General features: G+C 33.8%; 1 long non-coding RNA gene across 1 annotated transcript; it reads right to left on the bottom strand.

The window, feature by feature from the left end:
* Nucleotides 1-3,247: 3,247 nt before the first annotated feature.
* LOC107671051 (uncharacterized) lies at nt 3,248-4,067 on the bottom strand. The gene is made up of 4 exons (XR_001632155.1): nt 4,058-4,067; nt 3,742-3,787; nt 3,521-3,612; nt 3,248-3,394 (listed from the first exon to the last, which is right to left on the bottom strand). It is a non-coding gene; the product is annotated as an uncharacterized LOC107671051 (long non-coding RNA).
* Between the last annotated feature and the right edge of the window lie 1,894 nt (nt 4,068-5,961).

Raw genomic sequence — 5,961 nt, 5'->3', positions numbered from 1 at the left:
AATTTGTCAAGTGAACACTATAGAGACAGCGGGCAAAAGAAACTTGAGAACGAGACAGATAACTATGCATTCTCAGCAGGTTTGTTAGAAAAACATTCATATAGAAGGAAGGGGAGTTCAAAATCACTATTGAATTTAAATAGTGTCACCTATTTTCTCACCTTCAAATTGTATTTTAGATTTGTATAAGAAACTGGTAAGAAAATTTCTCATGTTCTCATTTTTGTGGATCACTCTTTTCTCACATATCATCTTGTCTAAAAATCTCTCTAATCAGTATTCCTAATTTATATTAGTTTAACTGCATTACATTAAGGTGGGAGGAATTTGTATTTATTTATTTATTATTTGTTGTTGTTGTACAAAATGACACATTTTTCTCATATTTAAATTTTGTTACTTTAACAAATGTCTCGTTCTTTATTGATTCTGAGTTGATCTGAATTCATATACGCATATCTATATGCTTAGGAGGTCAGTGCAAAAGGTCATCTATCTTAAGGCATTTTGGGAACTTAGAGAAGAGCTTTGCTCAAATTAATCACTGTAGTGCCTCTAATTGATATCAGTTGACTTGCAAATCAGCACTAGGAAGCTTTTGACCTGTGCACCAGGAACCCTGTAGTATTCTGATTTGATTAATCTATATTATATCTTAATGAAAGCATTTTTTAAGAAAGTAGCATTTATTATGTTTTCTGATGTACAGTTTGCATATTTGTGTATGTATGCTGAAAATTGAGTTCTTGGCAGCTTAATAATGTCCATAACCTTGCAAATTTACTTTGGTAAACATAGATTAAAAATACAAGACTGTGCAAAAGTCTTATGCCATTACTAGTTTCACCAACAAAAAAATGGTTTTAAGCCAGTTATTTCTATCTTTTGCTTTAGTGTGTCAGTAAAAAATATCAGTTTACATTTCCAAACTTTCCTTTTGCCATTAATTGTAATAATCCAGTAAGATTTTTGTATGCACAAGGAGTCTGACAACAGCCAGTGCTCCACTCAGAGATCTGATCTCACCATCATCCAGTCCATCTGGAATTACTTGAAGAAACAGAAAAAACTGAGACCGACTAAATCCCGAAAAACCACGACAACATCTCCAAGACGCCTGAAGCAACCTACCTGCAAAGCTACAGTACTGTTAAAAGTTTTAGGCACTTGTGTAAAAATGCTGTAAAGTGAGGATGCTTTCAAAAATAATGTCATAAATAGATGATATTAATTAACTTCTATTAACTAAATCAAATCAACATTTGGTGCGACCATCCTTTGCATTTAAAACAGCTTTTGTCTTAGGTACACTTGCACATAGTTTTTCAGGTAGCTTTGTAGGAAGGTGTCTTCAGGTGTTTTGGAGACGTTGCCGCAGTTCTTTGGGATTTAGTCTGTCTCAGTTTTTTTTATTTTTCTTCAAGTAATTCCAGACGGATTGAATGATGGTGAGATCAGATCTCTGTGTGGAGCACTGGCTGTTGTCAGACTCCATGTGCATACAAAAATCTCACTGGATTATTACAATTAATGGCAAAAGGAAAGTTTGGAAATGTAAACTGATATTTCCTACTGGCACATTAAAGCAAAAGATAGAAATAACTGACTTAAAACCATTTTTGTTGGTGAAAATGCTAATGGCCTAAGACTTTTGCACAGTACTGTATACTTAAACGTATTACAAAATATGACTAGTTTTTAATAAGATTCATGATTCAATTAGATATATAATTTACATTTTTTAAAGTCAGTGTAGTGGCTAATACTAGGTAATGTGTGTTATTTTAATAACAATAACTGTAATCCTGTTCACTATGCAAAAAACTCTTGTACTATTAGTGTTGCACAATATGCAATACTAACAACATTGTAATATCCCAGGATTTATGGATGGGCAGATAGATACTGATACTGGTGTATTTAGAATGAGCAATTAATGCATATAATAAGTTAAAATTAACCATGTTTGCAAATTTTTTCCTGTTTCCACTTGTCTCAACACACAGACATTTTGAAAAACACAAGCAGTCAAAGAAAATGAGCAATTAATGCATATAATAAGTTAAAATTAACCATGTTTGAAAATTTTTTCCTGTTTCCACTTGTCTCAACACACAGACATTTTGAAAAACACAAGCAGTCAAAGACACAATAAATAATGACAGAGAAGAAACATTTCAAATGAAATATTGCAATAAAATGTTTTGTGAAGTTTACTTAAATTAGTTTGTTAAAGTTAAACTTGTAAACGATGGTAGACATAATTAAAAAATGTAATCAATTAAACAATTAAAGACAAACATTTGTCAGTCATACATAAATGAAAATGGACATACATAAATAAATGAAAGGGGTAAAAAAAAACACTTAAGATTTTTGTACTCAAATACTCATGTCTGTTGCACAAGCAATATTCATTTAGTTAAAATGTTTGAGTTTGAAACTAATTGGATTTATTGATGATAGATAAATAATTTAAAACAGGCTTAGTTTATTAGTACTATTACAGAAATCTTACCTGTTTCATTTATGCATGACTGACAAATATGCATCACATTAAGTTTGTTAGTTTGTTTATGTTAAAACCGTGCAATCCAAATGTAATTTAAATCCATCTTAAATTTTAGGCCTGGATATTTTGTGTCTTCTGTAATTCTTTTTAATGCATAAACAAAAACAGAAGTCTGTTAATGTGAGATTTAGGCTTATTAAATGTTTAATTTGTTAAAAGATTAGTGCTTTCTAGTAGGGCTGTCAACGTTAACGCATGCGATTAATTTAACGCAATTAACGCAAAATTACTGAAGCACAGTCATTTATTCTATTTAATCTATTCTAACCCTTTAACCCAATTTTGCTTCTCTGCTTGCGATCAGATCATTTTAAGCCGCTAAACTCTGGGAAAGTTTTCAGTGCAATGATCCAGTAAGCGAATGCATTCAAATTTTCCTATGGGGTTTTATAATGGGGTTTTTCAATTAAAATAAAGCCTGTGGTAAACATAACTTGACGATACTTTTACGTTTTGTTGTACAACGTAAATTACACACATCCATACCCAAAATACAAATTTTGAAGCAGTTATGTTCATTTTTGAAAACGTATGTTTTTAATAAGTAGCTAGATAAGAAGGTTTAGGCTGTGAGTGTGTACAGTTTACATTGTAGAACAAAACGTAGAAGTATCGTCAAGTTATGTTTACCACAGGCTTTATTTTATTCATAAATTGAAAAACCCCATTAAAAAAAACCCATAGGAAAATCTCAAAGGAACCCGCAGCGAATTACACTTCCTGGTTCTGACGTCATAGTTCCCCCACTCTATTTCAGATCTATTAATGCACTTAATACTTACATTTCATGTCCTGAAGAACAGTTCTCCTCACACACGTACACTGGGAAAGCATGTTGACATCATGTAAACAACAAAAAAAAAAAAAGTTAAACAAGCAGGCCAACTTTATTTTATATACAATGGAAACAGTGATGGAGGTAGTTAGTGTTTGTGAATTTGCACTCACCTGAAGATCAAACATTTCGAATGTCATGCAACATCTGTGAAATCTTGCTGGTGTGTGCCACTTTCTCTGATATGGTGAAACTCAGCACAAACCTAGAAAACCACAAACATTCACAAGTAAGTGTATAACCAACAATGGATGTAGAAAAGAGAAAGCAGAGTCTGTGTCCTGTTATGTGAGGACACATCACACAACTTGCTCTTCAACTGAATAGAAGTTACCTTAAGTGTTGAGGCTCACTCTTTTGTATTCAGCATCCAGCACAGCCTGCAATTAAAGAAAGTTTGTAAAGGTTTACTATAAGTTTGTAGATTGCTTTTGTAAATTTAATATATTGCAAAATTCATGTCTGTGTATTAGCTTTAACCTAATTTTGGATTAATACTCTTAGCAGCTAGTTGTTTAAAAACAGACCAAATAAAAATTTACCAGGGCATTTCCCAAAAGAAGCATTGTATGGCTAAGATGATCGTAGAAACACTTGCCAACACTCAAAAAGCCAATACGAAATTTTCACAGTTGTTTTGATTTACTTACAAGTTGTTCCATTACGTTGGCTCTGGTCGCTTGCGAGTCTCTGCCATGTTGAATGGATTCTTCTGAACGTCGGTTAGAGCAAAGACGTGACATCACTTTACGTCACTCAGTAAACTTAAAAATAATTATTTAAATAAAAGAGTTTACTCAAAACTGTTGAGCCACACAAAAATAAAACTAAATTCCTCGTTCAGAAAATGTAATTGTAATAAGTTGCATCAACGATTTAACAGCCTTTAATTTCAGTGTTCTTCATTTTTATAAGTTAGTAGTACTGTTCGGGTTTACAGTGTGCAATCAAGATAAAGACGATTGCGGTGGCGTACAGGAAGCACGCGCGGGTCCGTTATAATAATGTGTGTATAAGAGCTCGACGCACTGATCGCACATTGTATTTATGCACAGGCACAGATTTGGTTCTTTGGTGTCCTTTTGGAGTTTCCTTTTGGAGTTTTGGAGTTCTTTTGGAGTCCTTTTTTGGAAAGACATCTATATTTATCCTGAAAAAAGCTTGCAGAAAATACAGATTTTTGAGAATCACCCTTCAATCTTTTGGTTTACTTTGCTGAATATAGCAATCTATGCTTAATTTCATGAAGTGTGAAGACTGCGCAATTAATCACAGAAAAAGGGTGTGATTAATTAGATAAAAAATTTTAATCTATTGACAACCCTACTTTGTAGAAAAAAGTTAAATGGCTGCAATTACTGATTTTATCAATTCACTTAATAGAGTTATTGGTATTGGCCTTAATAGCACTTGGTATCGGACACAAAATGATCTGGACGACATACACATGCAAAAGAAGTGCTCATTTCGTGCAGTAATTGATTCATTGTGTTGAGTTTGTTTGCTGGCTGCTTGTTTCAGGTCTGTGTGCGGTCTACACGTGTGTGTGTGTGTGTGTGTGTGTGTGTGTCTGTGTGTCTGTGTGTGTGTGTGTTTAATTGCTCAGGTTCCAATCGTGAGACAGCTTGTCTGTGCACTGAGTGAACTGTCCCAGACATGCTGCGTGAGGTGTTTGTCTGTTGTGCACAGACAATCAATACTCTCCCATTTAAAGAAGTCTAAGGTCAGGCCTCTGCACTGATAATGTGAATTGTTTTGTTAGATAGTCAAAGGTCAGATAATAATTTTTTTTTTTTCAACCACTTCCCATCTGGAATTGATCAGTATCATCTCCTGGGTACAACCACTGCCGTTAGCTAGCTTATCTTAACTTGCTACACATCTTATTGTAGGCTATGGTTTTGTTAATAAAAACAAAATTTTCTTGGGGTACATATGTACATTGTGGTGTGGATCTGCTGATGTATTAGTTTGTGACTGTATATGGATGTCACTTCTATTGTTAGTCATTTTCTCTATGTGAACTTGTTTATTTTTTTCTGCTAACCGTGTCAAACAGTGGGAATACATGATGATTTTCTTAAATTATTACTATTATCATTATTAATTTAATTTATTTTTAATTATTGGAAATTGTATTTTAAAGGGGTCATATGATGCGATTTCAAGTTTTCCTTTCTCTTTGGAGTGTTACGAGCTGTTCGTGAATAGATAAGATCCCTAAAGTTGCAAAGATTAAAGTCTCAAACCCAAAGAGATATTCTTTATAAAAGTTAAGACTGGTCCACGCCCTCCTAAAACGCCTAGTTTAAACACGCCCCCACATGTCTACGTCACTGTGTGGGAAGGTTTGCATAACGCCCGCCCAAATGTTCACACAAAGAAAGAATGCGTAACTTTGATTCTCTGTAGCATTGTTGCTGCCGCCGCCACCATGTCATGGAGACGCTGTGTTTTGTTGTGAAAGCGAAACCACTTTGTTTGGTCTTTCAAAAGAGGACACAACTAGAAATCAGTGGTTAAGTTGTATTTACAACACTGTTCCAGAACAGTT

Source organism: Sinocyclocheilus anshuiensis, unplaced genomic scaffold, assembly GCF_001515605.1.
Source record: "Sinocyclocheilus anshuiensis isolate Anshui unplaced genomic scaffold, SAMN03320099.WGS_v1.1 scaffold2836, whole genome shotgun sequence".
Taxonomy (NCBI): domain Eukaryota; kingdom Metazoa; phylum Chordata; class Actinopteri; order Cypriniformes; family Cyprinidae; genus Sinocyclocheilus; species Sinocyclocheilus anshuiensis.
The sequence above is the reverse complement of the archived record's forward strand: the minus strand, read 5'-3'. Positions and strand labels throughout refer to the sequence as shown.